This window comes from Canis lupus, chromosome 36 (genome assembly GCF_048164855.1).
Source record: "Canis lupus baileyi chromosome 36, mCanLup2.hap1, whole genome shotgun sequence".
Taxonomy (NCBI): domain Eukaryota; kingdom Metazoa; phylum Chordata; class Mammalia; order Carnivora; family Canidae; genus Canis; species Canis lupus.
The window spans coordinates 2,310,858-2,335,079 of record NC_132873.1 but is presented as its reverse complement, the minus strand read 5'-3'; the positions used below and the strand labels follow the sequence as shown (position 1 = coordinate 2,335,079).

Below are 24,222 nucleotides of genomic sequence, written 5' to 3'. Positions count from 1 at the left end.
GTGGCCGGGTGACCGTCGGGCTGCCCGCCGTCTGCGGCCCCCTGGACCCAAGCAACGCTTTACGGGGAAGCGCGTCAGTGCACGGTGACTATAGAAGGCACCTGCGTGGCGGACTTCCGCGGCCGGGCCCCCTGTTCCTACTCTGCGGCGTCCAGGTAACTCACCTGGGAGAGCGCTCGTCCAAAAGGATGGGTTTCGGGGGCCCGTTCCGGCGACTGAACGCTGGCCGGGAGCTCTGTGCTACGGGGCCCACCTGAGACGGCCGCTGGCGCGGTGCCCGCTGTCTACACGGTGTGTAACTGCGGTGGAGTCGAGTGTTATTGTATACAACTGGCCCGCAGATGGGTGAGGAGGCAGACTGGGTGATTCCCGGGGTCGGGGCGCTGTCCCGGGGGGCGGGGGTCAGAAAGGACACGGAAGCCCAGCCCGTCCCTCTAATTCACCCCCTCTCGGCTGGGGTCGACTTTAGGGCCAAGAGATGACTCTAAATGTGATTAGCCCCTAATCCTCTGTCTAAACCGCGACCGCCGTTCACTTCAAAAGACTGCCCAGCTCTGGCCGAGGTCAATGGGGCCCGAGGCGTGCGCGGCCGGTCGACCCCACCGACCCGACCCGCGTGGAGTGCAGTGGAGTCAGGCGCCGGATCCCGCCCACTGTCTCTGAAGCAGCGCCTCCTAATTTAGTCTTAGTTAAACATTAAGTAAATGGCCCCAGGGGCTTGGCTAGGCAAAAGGTATTGGTTTGGTTTTGAAACACAATAAGGAACTACTTGGGTTTAAAAAAAAAAGCTGAAGACTGGACTCGTGATGGTAGCACAGGTCGTTTGGGGCTCCGCAGGGGTCACTTCATCACCCTGAACAATGATCTGCAGCCCCCCCTCCCCCCGCACCCCCTTCTCCTTTATGACCATGGCTGGAAAATGTGCCCCACCTTCTTCCCCACCCAGCCTGACCCTGCTCCTCGCCCCTCCCCCCCAAGACTGCAGCTCTGGGGTTGGGGTTGGTTCTGTTCTGATGAATTGTACTCCTCCCCCAGAGCGGCCCCCCATCCCGAGAATCCCTTCTAAACGCATCACTTAATCTCTCTCGCGGGCGTGTGATTGCTTTACCGCTGAGCCAGGTATGAAGGGGTTTGGAACCCCGGCGGCCTGGAGGCAGGAGCCCTTGGTGGGGCTGCTCAAATGCTGCAAAACGCTGAACATTTCATGGAGTTTGGTGCACAGTGAGTCCTCTTCTCCCGTTGGTTTTATGATAGCTTTTCAAGTCTTATTTAAAAAAAAAAAAAAAAGCATTTGCCGGGTCCTGCTCAGGCCGGAAGGCAAGCAGCAGCCAGGCAGGGAGAAGCAAGGCTGTTTCTCTGAATTCCCAGGAGTGGCCTGGGAAGGGGGTTGGAGGCTCCTGTCCCCCACTGCCTGTGGGTGAGTCCCCGCAGGGCTTTACAAAGCACCCTTCAGGACTGGACTTTGTCCCAGATTCCCTCCCATTCACTTGTAAAACAAAAGAGAATCAGCTAATCAGTAGGCCATGGGGTGGTGGGGTGGTGATGGCCATTCTTTCAGCTACAGTTTTCAAATAAAATCTTAACAATTCTATTCTTTTTTTCCCTGCCAATCAATCCCGTTTGCAGAGCTGTCGTCTTGAAGGGTCTGCTTACTGAGCACCCCCCCAGCCCCAAGCCCAGCGCTTTACATGTAAGAACCCCACTTCCTAGGTGAGAAAACTGAAACCCAGAGGGGTAAGTGGGTTACCCAAAGACACACAACCAGAGAGGAGCTTAGGGAATGTTCACACCTGGTGTTAGTCCCCAACACTGGGTCTTTCTCCTCTTGCTCAACTGGCTACACTTTACTTATCCACACCCACCCCCAATTCTTCAGAAACGTGCTTGGTCTGTTTGGAACACCTCCTTTGCGAGGGCCCTCTATGGACCTTCTCTGTCCGTCAGTCCTCTGTGCTGTGGTCCTGGGAGCACCCCCGCCCTTGTCAGGCCCTGGGTGCCAGCAGGCCAGGGCCTCGGAGGGTGAGGGAGGGCCCTGGCGCCTTGTTTCAGGGCTGGCAGCCTGAGGACCGCCACCTACCCGTCCTGTGGGCTTGCCACACCTCGGCCCACGCTCCCATTCCGTATCCTCTCCCCAGCAGCCAAGCCTTAGAGGAGGAGGGAGGGTGGCCCTTTGTCCCATTAGGGGGTGGTGATTTGACCCGCAGGGGACTATCCGTGCTGGGGAAGGCCAGCATTTCCTGTCACTGTGCTTCTGGCCTCCTCTGCCCTCTGCATCCCTCGCCTGTGGGCCCTGCCAGGTGAGGATGAGGAGCCTTACAAAGGCCTCTGGAATCTTCTGGAAGCTTGAGAGCTGCTAGACAAACGTGGTGTTATTAACCAGATGGCTGTACTATCTCCTCCCCGCTGTCCTTCCACCAGAACAGCACCCAGGCTTCTCCGGAGGAGCCCTTTGCTGCCTCTTCTCCCCCCAGGGCAGACAGCATGGGCAGCCCTCTGTCTCGAGAGGCTGGCCTCCACCTTTTGGTCTGGTGGCCTCCGTGGGCACGCGATGGCCTCTGTGGCACACACCAGTGGCCGGGGGACACTTGGCCTGCTTGGTAGGAGTTGGGCCTCCATCATCTGAGGGTTCATCTGGGAAACTGAGGCTAGCCGGCCTGACCCCGGAGACCCGGGCCCCTTTCCAGTCCACCTGCTGGTGTTGGCACCCCGCCTCCAGCACGGTCCCCTCCAGGCTCGATCCAGCGCACAGGCCCTCAGATGCCCCCAGTGAGGCTGCAGGGTCACCGCTGCACCGGCCGAGCCTGGCTGTTCCTCATGAGCGGAGCCTCTGTGCTGGCTGTCAGGACCCTGAAACCCAAGTGCAGTGACAGCTGTCATTCATGCAGTCCTGACTGAGCTGGGTGCGGAGCGGTGGGCCTCACAGACATGACGGCCTGCCACAGATGCGCTATTATTATTCCATCTTCAAGGCAAAGAAGCGATGTGAGCAGGCCAGCCAAGCTGGCATAGCCCATTGGGGACAGAGACAGGATTTGAACCCACGACCATCTGATCCCAGAGCCCTGGCTGAGAACCACTGCTCTCTGCACTAGCCTTTTCCCTTAATTATGTTCAGTGTACTCCCCACTTTTTTATGTATGTGATATGCCCGATTAATTTTATTTTTCATTTTGCAAGTAGAGAACCACAGTAATGCAAAAACCAAGAAAATCGGGAAAAGTATGCTAAATTTTACCGCACGTACTGGCTTGAGGGTAGCTCAGCCTTTTCCTGCCTATTTGCTGGCCCATCCACACAACATCTGATCACAGCTACTACACACTGCTCGTGATAAACAGGACTCAGAGTTCATGCATGAATACGTAAGAAAAAGGGGGATGTGGGGTTGGGATGACTCAGGAGTCTTTCAGCCTAAAAGGAACAAATGAATGAAATGATGGTTTGTTTACCCTGAGAGTGAGGAAACTTGGATTCTAATCCAAGTGAAAATTGCTCCCTCTCTCTTTACCCCAGTGAGTGCTGCAGGAGTAGGAGCAGAAGCGCTCCTGGGGGTGGGGGGCCGGGGGCCAGGGGCCGGGCCTCCTGCTTGCTGGCTGGCACAGGTGTGCCACCCGGTGTAGCCCAGAGTTGACCAATAACTCCCCAAATGGCCTTTATTTCTGGGCTTCGGTTTGACCATGGGTGAAATATGGAGCTGAACAAAGGGACCACAGGGCCCCTTATTTTTTGAGAGTGTCGTAACTATAAAAGTCCTGATGGAGATGGGTCTTGGCAGATATTCAGTCTTGCATCATAGGTTCTGACCTCAGCAATGCAACGGACCCTATAGCATTTCCCTGGAGAGACGCCCCTACACCCTGACACGGTTAGCTCCTACCAGTTTCTCTTAGGGTCTCCCATGAAAAGCAATAGTGGTTCCTGGTGAAAAGGGGCCCTTAGGGAGATCACTGGACCCACCTCAAGTCTGAGTCACTAGGAGTCATTGGGCCTTGCAAATTCAAGCCAGGGGTTGGGGTGGGCGGAGGGACGCGCAGAGGGTTAAGCACCCACCCTAGTTGGGGCATAAATGCAGTGGCGCACATCAAGGCTGCAGATCTTTCCCTGAGCCTCCGTGTGCTCACGCGCTTGAGACCATTGTTGGTATTGCCTCTGCTCAGATTTAACGAGAAAAAGATGTTAGCTTTTGTTCCTTTTAAAATTAAATTTCTTCTGGCATTCGTAGGCACCGAAATCAGAAGGGGAAAATGTGTTGTTCAGTTTGAAAATGTTTTTCAAATGCGTAGCAGTTTGACTCTCGGGGTTGGGAAACGACATCCTGAGGGTTTTTCCAAAAACTGTTAGCTTGGAAATGAGCAGCTGTGAGCAGCAGCAAGCTCGCTTCCTTTTAAACTACCGCTGCTGTACAAATAAGGGCTCAGTGAATGAAATAAGGAGCTGATTTCTTTTATGAGGCCAAAATAGAAGGTTCAGTCAAAGGAGAAAAATGAATCTGCATTTAATACTAACTGGAATCTTAGTGACTCACCTGGATCAGGGCAGCCAGCAGGAAGTGAGCCTGCGCTCCTGGCCACACCCCACGACGGCTTCTTAGACCGGACCCCCCAGGAACAGATCAGGGTTGAGCAGTTCTCAGTGTTTGTCTACGAAAACATTTAGTTGGAAAGAATGGACATAGGGGTGGACTGAATGTCTCCATTTTTCTCTATGCCAACAAAAATCACAACGTGACTGCTTAATTAGAATTTATTTAAAAAAGGGGGGGGGGACTCAACTCACTTGGGTAAGCATTCCAAACAAGCTAAGTGTTCTTTGAGGCTTTTGCTTAACTGGGGCCTGGATTCAGAAATTCAAACCTAAATTGTACTGTAAAAGCTTTTAGAAGGCGTAAGACTGGATTTTATGTTTTTTTTTTTTTTTAAAAAAACCATACTAGTCTACAAAGAATATTTGACTACTTTCCCTGGGGGCGATTAAAAGGGTGCGTTTAACACTGAATGGATTAAATAATTAACACTCTGTCAAAGGCCTGAGTTTCAGAAAACCAGGTGCCTGTCTTTGTTTAAAACCCTCTCAGTTACCTGCCAGGGCGTTTGAGGTGTGCTGATCTGTTATCTAGCTCTCTTAGGGATATTAATTTTGTGGGATTTTTATACATTCATGAGGAATATAGTTTAAGGAAAATCTACAAAAGAATATAAACCCACCGAGAGCCTTTTGAGGGGGTCACCTTTAAGATCAAAGCATATAAAGAGCCACTCAGATGGACCCTGGTTCAGAAAATATCTTTGGAAAAGGAACACCTTTTGTGATTGCGATTGCCCTAGAAAAGCCAAGGTGAATGGACAGATGCCCAAATTGAAACCCCATGATAAATAAGATACGCTTTTGAGGTCCTCTGGCCATTTTTCACCCTTTGCAACCCGAAATGCGGAGATTATGTGCGTTTAAACGCTAGCCAGTGATCCAAGTAGGAAGATTAGTGTGAAGCTGTCTCCTAGAACGTGGCGCTTGCATTCTTACACAGGTGTCAGGCTTAATTCGTCACCTGTAGTTTTTTGTTTGGGGATCTTGTAACCATAAACATTAGTCATCGATACCACCACTTAGGTCCTCAGCTACGTGCAGGTGCACCCCTGCCGAGCGGGCTGGGGGTAGCAGGAGTAAGTAAAGGCAGATTAACATGTGCTTGTCTCTTAAGATGATGAGATGGGGCTGGAGTGTCATTGATCTCACACCAGACCTTCACAGCTACTGTGACAACCCCCAGACACAAGCACTATAGAAATAGGCACTGTAGCATTTTCTAGATCTAAAATATGACATCAGGGGCACCTGGGGGGCTCAGCGGTTGAGCATCTGCCTTTGGCTCAGGTCCTGACCCCAGGGTCCTGGGATCGAGTCCCACATCAGGCTCCCTGCAAGGAGCCTGCTTCTCCCTCTGCCTATGTCTCTGCCTCTCTGTGTCTCTCATGAAAAAATAAATAAAATCTTAAAAATATATATATCTAAAAAACAATTGTGGCTGGGCAAAAGCACCCCTTAGGAAAGTTCAAAGGAAAACAATCTTATATTGAGTCACTATCCCATATGTTGAGTAAATAAGAGCAGGATTTAGAGACATCTAAGCGTTTGGTAAAGACTGAGCCTTTTTTCTTTTTTTCCTAAAGGAAAGTTTTCATCTTTTCACTCAGCGATCCAAGTTCTGGTTTCGCCTTGTGTCGACTTCTCAGAAAGCTCCTGGCAGTTTTCTTCGGTTTGTCCATAACCTAAGATGATGGTTTGAGGGCCATGAAAGGCTTGGCAATGTCAGAGCTGATCTTATAGTACTTGTACCAAAGTCCTTTTATTTTTATTTTTTAATTTAAATTCAATTAGCCAACATATCGCACATCATTAGTTTCAGATGTGGAGGTCAGTAATTCATCAGTTGCATGTAACACCCAGTGCTCATCCCATCACATGCCCCCCTTCATGCCCGTCACCCAGTCACCCCATCCCGCCCACCGCCCCTGCAGCGACCCTCCATTTGTTTCCTAGAGTTAAGAGTCTCTCATGCCTCCCTCTCTGATTTCTTCCCATTCAGTGTTCTGTTCCTTCCCCTATGGTCCTCTGTGCTATTTCTGAGGTTCCACCTGGGAGTGAAGCCGTATGATAGTTGTCTTTCTCTGACTAATTTCACTCAGCATAATTCCCTCCAACTCCACCCACGTCTATGTAAATGGTAAGATTTCATCCTTTCTAATGGCTGAGTAATATTCCATCGTGTACACACACCACATCTTCTTTATCCAGGCATCAGTTGATGGCCATCTGGGCTCTGTCCACCGTCTGGCTATTGTGGACGTTGCTGCTATAGACATTAGGGTGCAGGTGCCCCTTCGGAGCACTGTGTTTGTATCTTCTGGATAAATACCGAGCAGTGCGGTTGCTGGGCCATAGGGTAGCTCTATTTGTAACTTCTGGAGGAACCTCCATAGTTTTCCAGAGTGGCTGTACCAGCTTGTGTTCCCACCCACAGTGCACAAGGGCTCCCCTCTCTCTGCGTCCTTGCCAACATCTCTCATTCCCTGACTTGTTAATTTTAGCCATTCTGACTGGTGTGAGGTGGTATCTCATTGTGCTTTTGATTTGTATTTCCCCGATGCCAAGTGATATTAAGCATTTTTTCACATGTTCGTTGGCCATTTATATGTCTTCTTTAGAGAAATGTCTAAAGATATTCCATGACTGGATTATTTGTTCTTTGGGTGTTGAGTTAGATAAGTTCTTTATAGACCTTGGATACCAGCTTTTTATCTGATGTGTCATGTGCAAATATCTTCCCCCATTCCGTTGGTTGGCTTTTAGTTTTGTCGACTATTTCCTTTGCTGGGCAGAAGCTTTTTATTTTTTTATTTATTTTTTTTTTTATTTATGATAGTCACACACACACAGAGAGAGAGAGAGAGAGAGAGGCAGAGAGAGAAGCAGGCTCCATGCACCGGGAGCCCGACGTGGGATTCGATCCTGGGTCTCCAGGATCGCGCCCTGGGCCAAAGGCAGGCGCCAAACCGCTGCGCCACCCAGGGATCCCAGAAGCTTTTTATCTTGATGAAGCCCCAGTAGTTTGTTTTTGCCTTTGTTTACCTTGCTGTTGGAGGCATGTCTAACAGGAAATTGCTGCAGCTGAGGTCATAGAGGTTGCTGCCTGTGGTCTCCTCTAGGATTTTGATGGTTTCTTGTCTCACATTTAGATCTTTCATCCATTTGAGTCTATTTTTGTGTATGATGTGAGGAAATGGTCCAGGTTCATTCTTCTGCACGTGGCTGCCCAAATTTCCCAGCACCGTTTAATGAAGAGACTTTTTTCCATTGGATATTCTTTCCTGCTCTGTTGAAGATGAGGTGACCCTAGAGTTGAGGGTCCATTTCTAGGTTCTCTCTTATGTCTGTTTTTGTGCCAGTACACACTGTCTTGATGATCACAGCTTTGTAATGAGCTTTGTCTTGTAAATGATTGAACCCTGTCTCCTCTGACCAATCTGGATGATACCTGACTTGACCAAACTTGAAATTTCTCTCCCGGCCCAGGCCCCTGAACTTTAACCCACCTTTGCACCAACAGCACACAGCCTGTCCTGCAAGGCCATCCTGAGAATAAACCGAAATCAGAGTTCCACCCTCTGATCTGCTGTCCTGTCCACCTCCCCACCCCTAAGGAACATCTTCATTCTTCCCTCAGAAAGAGAAGCCCTTCTCTGCCAAATCTTTGAACAATTGCAGATCTCCCAATCAGAGGCGTTCCCCGATTGCTCTAGTCCCTCTCCCACCTTGCAATAATTGTTTCAAATAAAGCCTATCCTTACCTAAATCCAGATTTAGGGAGGTTTTTTTGTTGGTTTGTTCAGTAGAGACAATGAAGAAGCACAAAGAATTCCACTCTAGAAGACCTCTGTGTGGAGGCACCACCTTTCTCTTTCAGATACCATTTTGTAGTTTGTGTTTGCTGCCCTTAGACAACACACAGTCTTTTGTATTGCATGATACCTTTCAGGAAGGCATATGAATTTTTCCTCTAACCAGAGCAACATATAAATAACAAAGAAAATTAGAAGACGGAGTCATCTTGTTCAGGCTAGTATTTAGAAGCCGGGTGGAGATCTAAAGATTGCTGCTCAAACACGAAGTGTGTTCCTAACTTTATTTTTTAGTGTCAAATCACAAGCATTTGATAGATTGATTACATTATAGTCGAGACAGTTGACCCTTGAACAACGTGAGTTTGAGCTGTGCAGGTCCACTTATTCGTGGATTTTTTCTATAAATACAGACTAGCACTGTAAATGTAAATGTATTTTCTCTTTCTTATGATTTTCCTAATAGTATTTTGTTTTCTCTAGCTCACTGTAATGTATATAACAGTATATAACACATATAACATACAAAAATGAGTTACCTGGCTGTTTTTATTATTAAGGCATGTAGTCGACAGTGGGCTATTAGTAGCTACATGTAAGGGGCACCCAGCTAGCTCAGTCAGGTGACTCTTGATCCTTGGGGTCGTGAGTTTGAGCCCTATGTGTGGCGTAGAGTTTACTTAAAAAGGAAAGCACCAAAAAAATAAAAATAAAAAATAAATTAAAATAAAGGGAAAAAACCTTTTTTTAAAAATCTACATGCATATTTTCCACTGTGCCTCTAACCTCTATGCTATTCGAGGATCAACTATATATTCAAATATAACTATAAAAGCATCTCCCACAAACAAACATTGCACCATTTCTGTATGTTTCCCCCTTTTATATATTTAGAGCTGGCTTTCCCAGCCTTCATGAGAACCATTGAGAACCTGCTCCCTAGCACCTCCTCCTCAGCAGAGTACAGATGGTCTATTAACTTGTTTTCTTACTGTTTCTAATCGAAGAAATGGTTCACAAAGAACGTGAATTTTTAAAGGATGCTGTATCATTTTCAAATAACATATGGGAAAACTATTTTAATGCTATTAGGACATACTGGCTGCTGATGAACTACATCAAATGTGTGTTCTAAATGTGTGTTGATCCCGGGACCTTGATCTCATGAGATGTATGGTCAGGTCTGTAGTAATCAATCTTAATTTTTTTGTTGTTGTTGTTCAGCCCATAGTTGATCCTAGAAGTTACGTGGTATGGGAGAAGGTATTACATAGTATTTTACCTAAGATTCTCAACTATATCCCAGAGTGCTGGCTACAAGCTGTAAATCCTATGTTATTGACCAGTATAAGTGACTGGCTGACTTATTTTTTCCTGACCTTGGTGGATCCAAAGGGTAGAACTTTTCAATCAGAACATCTGAATGGTCTCTTTTAACACAGGGAGCTGTGAAACAGAAAAGCTACAGTATAAACACAAGCACCTCAAAAGAGTTCATGGCCACTAGTCTTCACTTCACACACTGATATGTTTTCCATCACAGTGAGCAGAGACGTTCTCCAGGGGCCTTGGATGGTCCACTTATTCGTTTAGGGGAGATTTTTATTCTGTACTGTGTACGTGTAATTTTATACCTCCCACATTTCTGGAAACATTCCCTCGGTTCAAGCTGGCATCATCTTTATTTAACACTATTGCGTTAACTTTATAATGAATCTCCTTCCAGCTGTTCAAATGCACCCCTGACACACACACACACACACACACACACACGCACGCACAGCACGTAGAGTGACCTCCCTCATGCAAATGTGACCACATACCAAAAACATGTTAACATCCAAGCACCTTAAAACTGCCTGTGAGGCCTTTTCAGACTAGATTTCTGCTTAAATCTCTACCCTTAGCCCTTCTTCCTACCCCCTGTCTGGCATCACAGAACTCTGATGACGCACACTCCCACCTCAGGGTATGCATTGTAGGCAAGCCATGTTCTGCTTTATGCTTTCTTCCAGTGCAGCCACCGCCTCTCATGATGTCACCTGTCCCTGCCCCCTGCAAGATCCAGCACCAGCACTATCCTTAGAGAGGCCACCCTTCATCTTGTATCTGCATCCCTACTAGAAGACTCTTCATTGTCCCTTGAAACTAACATGTAGTAGCAACTCAAGTAATTGGGTAAAATAAATAAAATAAATCTTTTCTAAAGATGATTTAAGAGCTGTCCCCCTGTAGGGGACATCCTTTACAGAAGTAATTCATAGTTCAGGGCACTAAAGATGCCCTGGGGAAAAAAATCTACAAAGTATACTAAGTACCCTAGAGATCTTTTAAAAATGGAATCTCCCCCATCCCACCTCCCGAAATCTGGAATGGTTCTCCAGGGCCCCTGATGGAAAGTCAGGACCCACGTTTGGTCCAAATCCCATCAAGGTTTTTCCAGTATGGAAGGAACAACGCTAGTTGTTTCTGAGCTGATTAATATTCAAATCGGAAACCAGATTCTTCTCTGCTTTTTTAAAAAGAGTGTCAGATCTTCGTTCTTACCTTGTCATTGCAGGGCAACAACTCAAATTTTAGTCACTGGTTCATTCATTGAACTGACACCCGACAATACTACTGTAAGCGCTGGGGAATAAGCCACGAGCAGGACAGCCGGCATCCTGCTCTCCTGGCTTTAGCGTGCGGGCAGCAGCGACGGCGGTAAGGAGGTCAGTGCAGCAAAGCTGGTTTGGTTACCGTTTGGGCCACAACCAGGGTGAGAGTAGAGACCTACCTGAAAGAAGGCGATCAAGAAAGAGCACTTTGCGGGGCCCCGGGGCGGCTCAGGGATTGAGCTTCTGCCTCGGCTCAGGGCATGATCCCAGGGTCCCAGGGTCGAGTCCCACACCGGGCTCCACTCAGGGAGCCTGCTTCTCCCTCTGCCTGTGTCTCTGCCTCTCTCTGTGTGTCTCTCATGAATAAATATATAAAATCTTTTAAAAATTTATTTAAAAAAAGAGCACTTTGGGATCCCTGGCTGGCTCAGCGGTTTGGTGCCTGCCTTTGGCCCAGGGCGCGATCCTGGAGTTCTGGGATCGAGTCCCACGTCGGGCTCCCAACATGGAACCTGCTTCTCCCTCCTCCTGTGTCTGCCCCCCTCCTCTATGTCTATCATAAATAAATAAATAAATCTTAAAAAAGAAAAAAAAAGAGCACTTTGTGCTGTTTCATTTAACTTAAGGCTGGAAGGATGAGGGGGGGCCAGCCAGCTGGGAAGCTGGGGGAGAGATTCCAGGCTGAGACGGGTGGAAGGAGGGCAAAGCTCCCCAGTCCCGCGAGGCGCTATTGCAGACGCGGTCCTGAGCAGGGCAGGGCAGCTGCTGGGGGGAGGATGGGCCGATGACATAAACACGCGCAGCTCAGTGTAGACAGGGTGCGAGTCTCTGCAGGCAGGGGGAAGGTGGTCGGGAGGCCCTGCTGCGAGGGGCCCCTGGGCGCTTCCCGAGCAGCCCCAGGACGTGGCCTAGGCCCGTGGAGAGGTGCCCCCCGTGGGGACTAAGGGCCTAGGCCCGTGGAGAGGTGCGCCCCGCCGCCTTCCCGCGCCCCTTAGTCCCCGCGGGCTGGGATCCGGGCAGCTGGAGAGCGCGGGGCGCCTAGGGACAGAGCCGGGCTGGGGCTGGGGCTGGGGGGCTGGTCCCCTGCAGGCTCCCCGGAGCCGCGGGTGCAGGGGGAGCGCGAGGACGCGGCTTTGGGGGAGAATCAGCTCGCGGTGCGGTGCGTGATGTTCTCAGATGAAAGACATTCTTGTCTTTCCAAAATGATAGGGAAACTCGCTTCTCAGGGATGACGGCCCGGAAATACCTCCCTCCGTGTCTTCACCACCCGCCACCGGCCCCGGGCTCCTGGGAACCGGGTAGTTGGGCTCATTTGCTCGCTGTGGTCGCGCTCACACCAAGCAAGCCCTTCCCTGGAGCTTGCTGGGACCAGAGGCTCCTGGCAGAGACCGGAGGGACCGGGGTGCCCGCGCCCCAGGTGAGCTCCGACCTGGGGCGGCTCAGGGCGGCCTGAGCCCCGGGATGGCAGAAGGCCTGGGCTGCACGTGGGGGCACTAGGCGGGCTGCCTGGACCTCGGGGCTCGGGGACTCCTCCTTTCTGGGCGAGCCCGTCCGAGGCCCAGGCGGTTCCCAGGACTCGAGGTTAAGTCTTAGACGAGGGCCCAGTACCCTTACGAGTGGGATGTGCCGTTGCTGTTACCACGGGGTGGGGGGCGAGGGGCAGTGGGGTCGTGGCCTGTGGTCATGCGATGCCTCTGCTTTCAGCGTGGAGGGAGGAGGAGAGATGGCCAGACGCGGGAGACAGCCCGCCTGGGGCCCTGGACGTGGGCTGGCTCGGGCACAGGCAGGGCCCCCTGCTCCCTGCTCGCGCTGTCACGTCGATGTGGTTGGGACATGAGCGCCAGAGGGGCTTTGCCCAGGGCCGACAGCACAGCCCACGATGTCAAACTGAGTGGAAATAGCTGTTGTGTATGGAAAAAAAACAATAGAAGAGTCCATTTGGCTCTTCCCCCCGATTCACTGAGTAGCTGCCGCGGATCCGGGCGCCCCGGCCAGCAGCTGACGTCATCCGCGTTGTCCTAAGTGGATTTTCTTCCTCACATCCTAGGATTATGGCCTCTGTAATCTTGTTAGCTGGCATATTGCATTGTTGTTATTCTTAGGCGGTTCCTTAGCTCTCCATTTCCTCCCCAGCCTCTTAACTGGTAATTGCGTCTGCTCAGGGATGGGGGGGCACGAGACGGCACCCCTGGAGGAAGCGGCCTCCCCCGGGAACGTGCAGGGGCGCGGGGTGAGGGCCCGGGCCCGCGGCCTGCGGGCTGCCCTGGCCGCTCCTCCCGCCACTTAGCTCCCTGGGAAACTGCTCTCCGAGGAAAGAGAAGGGAGCAGCCCCGGGCAGGCAGGAGGCCCCTGACCCTTGAACTTCCTCCAGTGGCGCCATAAACTATTCCTCTCTGCGCAGCCTGGTTCACTGGTCCCATGAAGGGGAAGGCGCCGACATGGGGTGACTGGATTCAGAACCTGCATAGACGAGGCTGCCTGGCTTGACTCCTGGGAGTCTTTAATCCTTCTGGAAAGAAGGCTTTTTCTTTCTTTTTTTTTTTTTTTTTTTTCCTCTTGAGTGGCCACCATTCAGGGCTTTCCTGAGTTGTGTAAGATGGTCAAGAGAGGCCACCTCGAGCTGCACATGCTCTCAACGCCTGAGAGCCTCCCTTGACAGGAAGCCACCTTGAGGTGACCCAGCTCCGACTAAATGTGTGAGGAGAGCCTGGGACGGCCCGAAAAACTAGGGGTCCAGTGTCAGACCTTCAGCCTAAAATCAGGCTCAGCATGTCATGTCATGTCAGCATGATGGGCAACCTCACCCCAGCCCCACCACATCCGGAGGCTTCCTCGTCCACAGACGCTGCCATAGAAAGGCAGGCAGGTGCAGTGTGGTCATGTTTTTTCTTGTCCCCGAGTAATGCAGGGCTAGACTCTGTCTGAGGCTGGATATATTTCGAGACATACCGAACCTGAACCCCATTTAAATAGTACCTACATTTTTTCTAGTTAATTTCTTTTCCTTCTTCAGAAAATTCTGACACATATTACAGAAAACAAATGCTTTAGCCTACACGGCCGTTTTTTGTTAGGGTTTGGGTGGAGTTGAAAGGGGACACGTAAGAACATTCATTTTTATGACCAACACTTTTTAAGACCGAGGCTTTATGGTGAAGCACAACTTACCTGGGTGCCACTAGCACGGCCCGAGCCTTAAGAAGAGCCTGGGTGGGCAGGCGTTCCTTGTGTCACTCTCGTAAGTTCTCCCATTTCTCAGGCCCACTCCTAGAACACGAGTGATTTGGAATTGTGGAAACATTTGTGAAGGATGAATGAAACAGAGAAACTGGCCGAGGTGAAGTGGGAGATTTGCTCAATTAAATTTTTTTTAAAACATCACCAAGAATTAGGATATGTACATGAAAATGTCTTGGGAAAACTTAGAGATCGAAAGCTGGTGATTTAAATTTAACCTGCTAGTCTCCGCTTCTTATCATGTCCTTGGAAACGAGTAAGAGAGTGACTTGCTAGGGTCCTTTGAAGGTAGAAAAGAGTGCTTTCCTGACTTACTGCCAGAGCACATCCCATATTTGCTTTATCATATGCACTGTATATAGGCTGCTGTTAGCAATGTTGATTCTTTACATCTAAATCATCTAAATGGCTCCCAAGATGATTTATATATATAAGCAAGTGAGGATTCAGGTAAGGCCAGCTTACTAGTAATGCACTTTGCTGCAAAGCTCTAGCTTGCTGTTGATGAACACAAGAGCCCTGTGGGGAAATGATAGCACATTTTGGAAGCTATTATTAGAAATGGCCAAGCCAGTGAGCTTCCCATTCAGCTCGGGGATGACCTTGCACACAGCTTTGGCAGGACTGAGGGATTCAGGAATAATGATCGCAGACTTTACACCACAGCTTTCCGGAGGGGCCGTGATTGTCATCCACGATCATCATGAAACCATCATGATCCAGGAACAGTGAGGGCGTGGGCCACGGTCTTAGGTTCATCCACATCTCCAAGGTCATCATGGATCACCTTGGCCAGGAGGGCCCAGCACTCAGTCTGTAGATGGCAATACTGACAATCTTGAAGCAGTTGTCATTGTCACATCGTCTCCCTTTCTGGGGTTGGTGACATCAACACAAGGATTCAGGATAATAATCCTTTGTCTTCATCTTTCAAGTGAGTGCTGGCCTTGCGTAAGATGGTGAAGATAGTGGGCTCTGTGAGGTATTCAGCGCATCACCCCATCTGATGTTGGTGGGATCTTGCTTCTGGAAAATGAGGATGGAATTCCCATTGAATGTCAGCTTTCCATTCTCAGCCTTGATGGTTCCTTGAACGTGCGAAGGGTATGTATGATCACTTATTAACAAGTAGTCTGGTTATCAAGTTCAAGGAACAAATCAGTAATGGCCACAGTGGCCACTTTGGAAGCAGGCAGGTGACAAGGCACCTGATATAGGCAAATCCCCTTAAGCCAACTTTTACCATCATGACAAGGATGTGGCTGGCACTGCATAAAAAGGTGAAGCTTCTGGGGCAACTGGGTGGCTCAGTAGGTTGAGCGGCTGACTCTTGGTTTGGCTCAGGGTCCTGGGATAGAGCCCTGTGTTGGGTTCCATGCTCGGGGCCGAGGCCTCTGCTGGAGAATTTCTCTTCTTATCCCTCTGCCCCTACTCCCACTCACTGTCTCTCTCTCTCTAAAATAGATAAATGAAAAAAAAGGGGGGTGAGGCTTCTATTGAGTGAGGAGGGACTGAGAGAGTTGCATGAGTTTTAAACATGAAAAAGGAAGTAATACATTTTAGGCCAGGAGACAAGGGCTATGAGTTGCTCAAATCTATTTGGTTCCTGAGTTCTAGACGGCAAGTAGCATGAGGTTTGATAGCAAGAAATTTATCCAAATTTTTACCTAAATCTCTTCAGTTTCTGATTTCAGGATAGAAGAATTTGGATAGTGAGAGATACATGCATCTTCAGTGCCCGCCTGCTTGCGTGCTTGCCTGCGTGCATGCATTCATTTTTTCAGGACCTACCTTGTTGCAGGGGCCAAGGCATAAAACAAGCATAGCCGGGACACCTGAGCAGCTCAGTTGGTTGAGTCTCCAATCTTGATTTTGGCTCAGGTCGTGGGATGGAGCCCGCAGTTTGCTCCACGCTCAGCGGGGATCTGCTCCTCCCTCTCCCTCTACTCCTCTCCCTGCTAGCACATGTGCTCTCGCTTTCCCTCTCAAATAAATAAATAACATCTTTGAAAAAAAGCATAGCCTAAACTAAGGTAATTGTATAAAAATGAGTGGAGATCAGTAACTGCAGGACTATGATTCCCAGAACACCTAGTACGTGCGGCGAGTTTTTATTTTTTAAACATGTACGTCTTGGTTCTACTTATGTTGTAAAATATAATCAATAACAGGTCATGATTTCACAAATGTTTTACTAGAAAGGAGTAAGCCAATTTGAAGACCAGTATTATTTAATAACATGAGTCATCTGTGCATGCGACACAATCTAGATGGTGGTTTGTAACCGATTATCGTTTGAATAACGCTAATGAGAGCTGGGCACTGAGGGGACCCCAAGGCCACATAGGTACGGGGCGGGGGGCACAGAAAGGGTCCCACCAAAAGTCCAGACATATTCCAGGTAAAACTCTGCTGGGTCAATCTTGAAAATCCTAAAACACTGGTCACTTAGGCTGTTCTTGCCCCATAAAGACCAAGGATGATGATGCTTGGCTGATTGGCGAAGCCAATTGGCCAAGAATTCAGTTAGGCTCTTGGCTCCAATGGCTTGCGGTGATTCTCCTTAAAGTGTTGGGTTTCTAACCTGTGGAAAAGTCCTGTGGCAGGTTTTTCTGTGTTTGATGCAGGCAAGAGCAGAAAGGGTTGTAGGTTAAGAATAGTCAGCCAAGACCGAAGATGGACTTTCCTTCCAGCTTAAATTCTGAGACTTTTTTCCGCTGTAGCCTTGGCTGGCTTGGCTGGCGGGTTACGTACACAGATTTTAGCGCCCGCTTGGAGATGCGAGTAGTTTGTGGTTTCAATCAGATGAGAAAGTTGAACACGGTGAGTCAGTGACCTCTAACCGCATTTTGGCTTTAAAGGGGGATCTCTAACAATAAAGGTTTTGATCCTTCCGTATTATTTTGCAGTTTATTTTTCTGCACTCAGCAGGACAGACAAGGGAAATACTTAAAAATGTGAGCAAGACGTCTCCAAGAAAGGAATTTTCTTTGCGATGGTTACGTTGTTATCTGAAGTGAGTTCTTGTTTGTCTTTGTGGGAAAAATTCAAACAGTACACAAGATACCCACGAGACCTCCGTTCCTACCAGCCGCCCCCACCCGTGATTCTACCTCGAGGATTTCCCACGTGCCTCCATGCATTTGTATGCAAATGCACTTTTAAAAATACAAATGGGATCAATATATACTCTTGCAGCCTCTGGCTTTTTCTCACTTGACCGCATATGTCACAATGCTTTTTGAACTGTCGCATAATTTATTTAACCAGTGGCCTGTCACGGATATTTAGAGCTGTTTCCAGGTTTTTGCGATCGGTTGGTTGGCTGAAGGAGGGCAGGCTTGTGCATGGTTTCAGCTTCCATATGTGCTCTAACTATTAGGACTGAAGACCCCCATTCCCTCTCTGGGTGCCATTCTGGATGTGGCCTCTTTCCAGAGGCGAGTACAAAACCTTGGTCCCAACCTTCTGCTGGATGGCTCACTGGTGGAATGGTACAGATAGGAATTGAAAATTAATCTCTTACTCCCAAGGGCAGTCAGGTGACCTCTATTGAGCGCCACATGAGTGAAATGGGTTAAGATCATAGAATTTGGGCTCCTTAAGGAAAGATATCTGTTTGACTGTATTAATCATCAGAGGCCAGGTGGTGGAGTATGGTGACAAGAGTGGAGGATTTGGAGTCAGAAAACAAAATTCAAATCCAGCTCCACTACCCTGATTGTGTTGTCTTTAGCCAGACACTCACCTTCCCGGTTTCCTCATCCATAAAATAGGAAGGATATGAACATTAAAATAAACAAGGTCTGTGAAAACGCTCTGGATAAAAAAAAAATCACTGCACAAACATCAGGTTATTACTTAACCCGCCTCCTTCTTAATCATGAAAAGGAGGCTCAGTTGGTTTGAAGTAATTTTCCTGAAGGTGTTCATACCTATGTGACTTCATTGCTAATCTTGGTACCTTCAATGTTTGTCTTCAAAAAGTTCAGAAGCAGATCTGAGCTTGAAAAAAATGGAGCGCTAGAAGGAACCAGCAAAGGTTGTCACTTCGTTATTTGATTTTTCTCACCTGTCATTTGTGCTTTAGTTATTATACCTCCATTTCCACGGGACTCTGAATACGGAAAGACCAGTTTTCTGTCAGTCTTCTGGGATTTATAGTGTTTGCTGTAATTTCTTTGTTTTGGTGCTTCAGGCATGGAATGAAATCTTATTAGTTTGAAATTACAGTTGCTTCTCTCAGTGACTCACCACCCAGCCCGTGAGCACACACACACACACACACACACAGCCAGAGAACGCACTGGAAATGGGCTCAGAATTTTAAAGAGTAAATAAAGTAATGCCACAAGTATGAGAAGAGATTCACCAACTGAAAACAACTTTGCACACTGGCTGGTGGGCAGTGGCTTCTAGAATGTTCCGAAAGGACCACCACAAAGAGCTGCTTTTAATTCACTCCCTGACACCAAACAAGCTGCCACAGAGCCTCACTGCTTCCAAGGAGAAGGGACGACTCTACCCTGAGTAAACGAACACAGCCAAGCGCAGCCAGTCTTTCATAAAAGTATTGATCTGAAAAGGTTCCACAGCTTCAAAAAAAAAAAAATTGCTTTAGAAATGAGTCCTCTAGGGGCCCCTGGATGGCCCCGTGGTTGAGCATCTGCATGACCCCGGGGTCCCGGGATTGAGTCCCGCATCGGGCTCCCTGCAGGACCCTGCTTCTCCCTCTGCCTGTGTCTCTGCCTTTTTCTGTGTCTCTCAGGAATAAATAAATAAAATCTTTGGAGAAAAAAAAAACCCTAATCCTGGTTTGAAGTTGAGTGGGTTTCCAGCAGCTCCTCTGTGGCATGGGCCGTCACCCCTGGGTGCCCTGCAGAACCGGGTCGGGGCAGGCCCGAGCAGGGCTCCTGGAGCACAGAGTACTAGGAATCCCCGTAGCCGCTTCCCTGGACTCAATACAGGAAGGCGTTGTCCCTAAGACTTTGCAGCAAAGGGCTTCAAGAACACAGAGAAGGATTTCAGGACCCATTTTAATGTCTAGGTTTTTTTTATTCATTTGTATGTTTTATTAAAGTCTGGGCTCTGGATTAAATTAAAATCCCAGCTTTTTTTTTTAAGATTTTATTTATTTATTTGAAAGAGAGAGAAGGAGAAAGCAGGAGAGCATAAGCACTGGAGAGGGAGAAGCAGGCTGCCCATCCAGCAGGTAGCCCCATGCAGCACTCGATCCCAGGACCCTGGGACCATGACCTGAGCCAACGGCAGCTGCTCAACAAACTGAGGCCCCCAGGTGCCCCTAGTTTCTTTTTAGGAATATAATTCTATGGTTTTTAGTGGATCCATATAGTTGCACAACCCTTACCCCCATCCCCAACTATTCTAAAAATAGTTTCATCTGCCCCAGAAGGAACCTCCTGTCCCCATTCCCCTCCCCTCCTGCCCCAGACAACCCTTAATCTACTTGCTGTCTCCAAGGGTTGGCCTGTGTTGAACATTTCAATAAATGGAATTATATTATTATATTATTATTATAGAATATTTGTCCTTTCATCGTCTGGCTGCTGTCACTTGGCATACTGCTGCCAAGGTCCATCCTTGTGTCTGTACCTCATTGCTTTTTATGGACACATAATATTCTGTTGTAAGGACATCCTGCTCATTGCTTCTCCATTCACCAGTTGATGGATGTTTGGGTTGTTTAAACTCCTTGGCTGGTGTGAAGGATGATGCTAAGATCATTTGTGGGCAAGTTTCTGTGAGGACACAGGTTTTCGGTTCTCAGGGCTTCGTACCTGGAAGTGGAAGGATTGGGGGTCTGGCCTTTCCTTACCCAAATCATCATATCAGCAACCTGAGAAGAAGAGGAAGGAGCTTAATTTGGTTGGACTAAGAAATGATACGGGTCTGTAACTGGTAGAGAAGCTGTGGCCTGTGGGTTACATGTTAGTGTTCTCTAGTCCGCAGCAGTTAAAGAATGATATAACCAAATTCCTGGCTCCTGAAAAATAAATCCATGGATAGGCCATGAATCCCAGTGACCCACAATGTTTCCACCCCCTTAAATCCCGAGGGACACACTGTAGTTACTGTGATTCCCCCCGGGCAGAGGAAGCTGTGGGTAGAGAAGGAAGGAAGGAAGGAAGGAAGGAAGGAAGGAAGGAAGGAAGGAAGGAAGGAAGATGTTCAAGTTTATCAAAAGGTGTGGGTGGGTGGAAGAGGTTAGGGGGACATAATCTGAGAAGAGCCTCTTGATGCTCCCTGTATCATACAGAAGATTTAGCTTTTATTATAACAACAGTGGAGCCTTTAAACCATGGGGATGGGGGTGTTTGAGAGGAGGAGGATAAATGATAAATGATGGGGAGGTTCAGCCGGTCATCTCAGTGCATAAGAAAGAGGGAGTAACTGCCTAGTAATAATGTTCTTTCAAGGATCCTCTATGTTTGGAGCTATCTAGGTTTTATTTATACTAGTGTGAAGAGTAAAGTCTGGTTAATCTAAGATGTGTTAGACGGGGTGAAGCTGTCAGTGGGATCGTGATAGCCAGAAAGGGCTACCACATTAGGAGAACTTCTCTGACGGCCCCAGAGAAGCCCAGATGTGAAGAAGAGACCCCACGTTGGAAGTCCTCTGTGCCGGGAAGACCTGTTTTGTGTTGACAGAATTGGTTTCCTAGAAAAGCTTGGGATCTGCTTGGGATCAACGTCAGACTCTCCAGAGAACTGAATTTTTCCCCCCACTTACACATTTCCTTTATCTTAAAATCAGGGCAGAAGTAAAAAAATAAAAACAGACTGATTCCTCATCACAAAATGCTCTAGGGCCCCAGCACCATGCAGGAGACCCAAGACAGCTGGCTAAGGCGTTAATGATCTGTAATTGCTTCCTGTCTTGCCTCCTCTCATGGATTTTTCCTTTACGTGTAGGCCTTTGGGGCCTCAGCCCAAAGGAACGTGATGGATGATGAAACTTAATTTGGTCCCTTTAGGCAGGGGAGCCTTTCAACAATGGAAAGCGAAGCCCTCCGTTTAGGGCAAGCCGTGTCAAGTTAATCATTGCACTCTTGACTGCAGAGTAAATGGAGAAATAGTTCTCTTCTGCCATAGGACTCTTTCTTTATTTAAAGATTGATATATTTTAGAGCAAGTGAGCACACGAGCAAGAGGAGGGACAGAGGGGAGGGAGAGAAAGAGAGAACCCACTGACTGGGGACCCCTGCGGAGCTCGACGTGGGGCTCAATGCCAGCACCCTTGAGATCATGACCTGGGCTGAAATCGAGAGCCAGCCACCCAACCGACTGAGCCACCCCGATGCCTCTGCCACAGTACTCTTTGTAATAGACTTTATTTTTCAGAGTGGTTTTGGGTTCATGGCAAAGTTGAGTGAGAAATCGTGATTTCCCATATAATCCTTGCCTTCAACCAGGCACAGCCTCCCACTAGGAACATCCCTCCCTACAGCAGTGCATTTATTACAACTGACGAGCCTACACTGACACATGATGATCACCGAAGCCCGTAGTCTACAGTTCACTCTTGCTGTTGCACCTTCTATGGGTTTGAACAAATGTATGATGACCCTTTGCCGCCATTACAGTGCGTACAGAAGCGTTTCACCACTTTGCCTATTCATCCTTCCTCTCTTCCAAAGTCTCGCAACCCCTGATCTTTTCATTTCTCCATAGTTTTGCCTTTTCCAGAATATTCTATAGTTGGAAACTTAGAATATGTCACCTTTTCAGATGGTTTTCTTTCACTTGCCAGTGTGGACTTGAGGTACTCCCATGTCTTCTCAGGGCTCAAAAACTCACTCCTTTTTAGCGCTGAATAATATTCCTTTGTCTGGATATATCCACTCACCTACTGAAGGGACGGCTTGGTTGGGTCTAAGTTTTGGCTCTTATGAATGAGCTGCCATGAGCACGCATGTACAGGCTTTTGTGTGGACATAAGTTTTCGATTCATTTGGGTTAAATACGAAGGAGCACGATGGCTGAATCTTACGGTAAGAGAACGTTTCGTTTTGCCAGAAACCACCAAGCTGCCTTCCAAAGTGGCTGTGACGTCTTGCATCCCCACCAGCAATGAATGAGCCTTCTCGTTTCTCTCCCCCCTCCTCATCAACATTTGGTGGTGTCAGCAGTTTAGATTTTGGCCATTCTGATAGATGTAATGTAATGATAGCACATGGATTTATTTTGTAATTCCCTAATAACATGTGATGCTAATATCTGCAGTATTGTTTCTAATATTTTTGACTTTTTGATTTTGTCAGATCCAGCACACTTTTTTTTTTTTTAAAAGCAGGACAGTGCTGTTTTACTGGACCAATAAGATGCAAAGACTCCAAACATACTTTCTGCCAATGTTTCACTTCATATGCTCTCCGAGAACAAAGATCTTGTCTACCTTGTTCTCCATGGTCAACCCCAAAACAGCACGGTGCCTGTTCATTCACATACTGTTTGCTGAATATAGTGGATTTAATGGTAGTCTTCAAAAAGCCGTGGGACCTGTGAACACTATCTTGAGAAAAAGAATGATGGCAGATGTAATTCAGTTAAGTAAGATCTTGAGATGAGGAGATGGTCTTGGATATCTGAGTGGGCCCTTCCATGACAAGTACCCTTAAAAGAAAAAGGCAGAGGAAGAGTTGAGATGGACAAAAGATCAGGAGACAGAAGGAAGGGGAAGAGACAATGTGAGCACAGGGGCAGAGATTGGAGCCCCCCCCCCTCCAGGGCCCCCAGGAGGGCCTACAGCCACCAGACATTAGGTGGAGGAAACAAGAAAGGACTCTGCCCTGGGAGTGTGGCCCTGCTGACACCTTGATTTCAGACATCTGGCCTCCAAGCTCTAGGCAACCGCTAATCTATTCTGTCTTTATGGATCTACTGATTCTGGATATTTCATATAAAAGGAATCATGCAATATGTAGCCTTTTGTGTCTGGCTTCCTAAATTTAGCATAATTGCATTGCCTTTTACATTCTTTTTTTTTTTTTTTAAGATGTTATTCATTCATGAGAGATGCAGAGACAGAGACAGAGGGAGAAGCAGGCTCCTTGCAGGGAGCCTAATGTGGGATTTGATCCCAGGACCCCAGGATCATGACCTGAGCCAAAGGCAGATGCTCAACCACTGAGCCACCCCAGTGCCCCCATTCTTCCAACTCTTATAAACCTATTCAACAGTCTCCCAGCTTAATTTTTTTTTAAATCTGTCTACTGCCCCACTTTTGCCAACCTTGATCCCTTTCTCTCTCACCTGGATGTTGCAATATTCCCATACCTGGTCTTCTTCCCTCTAGTCTTGGGGTCTTTGCCTTCACTCTGCCCAGGACACCTGAGGACAGATCCGGTCTGCCTACACCTCTTCCCTGAACCTCCAAGTGGACCTAAGACCCACACGGTGTCTCACGGCCAGGCCCACCCCACACATCTCCTCCTACTTGAGAAAACCTCTGAAATGTTAACATGTTGAAGCCTAGTGTTCAATGGGATGGTATTAGGAGGTGTGGCCTCTGGGAAGTACTTTGGTCGGGAGAGTGGAGCCCTCATTAATAGGATAGTGCCCTGTAAGAAGGACCCCAGGGAGCTCCCTCACTCCCGTCGTCTGGTGAGGACTCAGCAAGAGTATGGCTGTCTGTGAACCAGGAAGCAGGTCCCCACCAGACACCAAATCTGCTGGCGCCTGGATCTTGGACTTTCCATCCTCTAGAATGTAAGGGATAAATTTCCATTGTTTATAAGCCACCAGTCTACGCTCGGTTGTTATGGCAACCCAGGCGAAGACAGCCACTTCTTGAGATGTGATAGACATCTAGTAAATCGCACGTCTTTAGCAGCTCTATGGGGGTGTAATTTGCATACCATATAATTGACCCATCGAAAATGTCCAATTCCACTATTCTGAGTGTGTTCACAAACTTTACACGTATTTAAAATGTACAAGTCAGAATATTTGGGCATGTGTACGTATCCGTGA

General features: G+C 48.2%; 1 protein-coding gene and 1 long non-coding RNA gene across 3 annotated transcripts in view; both read left to right on the top strand.

The window, feature by feature from the left end:
* The window catches only part of SGPP2 (sphingosine-1-phosphate phosphatase 2), a 100,273-nt gene that overhangs the window by 47,000 nt on the left and 29,051 nt on the right, over positions 1-24,222 (top strand).
* Positions 963-23,159, top strand: LOC140625476 (uncharacterized). Of its 2 annotated transcripts, none has more exons than XR_012024807.1 (4): positions 963-1,221; positions 1,627-1,710; positions 3,181-3,362; positions 22,544-23,159. It is a non-coding gene; the product is annotated as an uncharacterized lncRNA (long non-coding RNA). The 2 variants fall into 2 exon arrangements; XR_012024808.1 differs by lacking the exon at positions 22,544-23,159 and adding an exon at positions 6,168-7,374.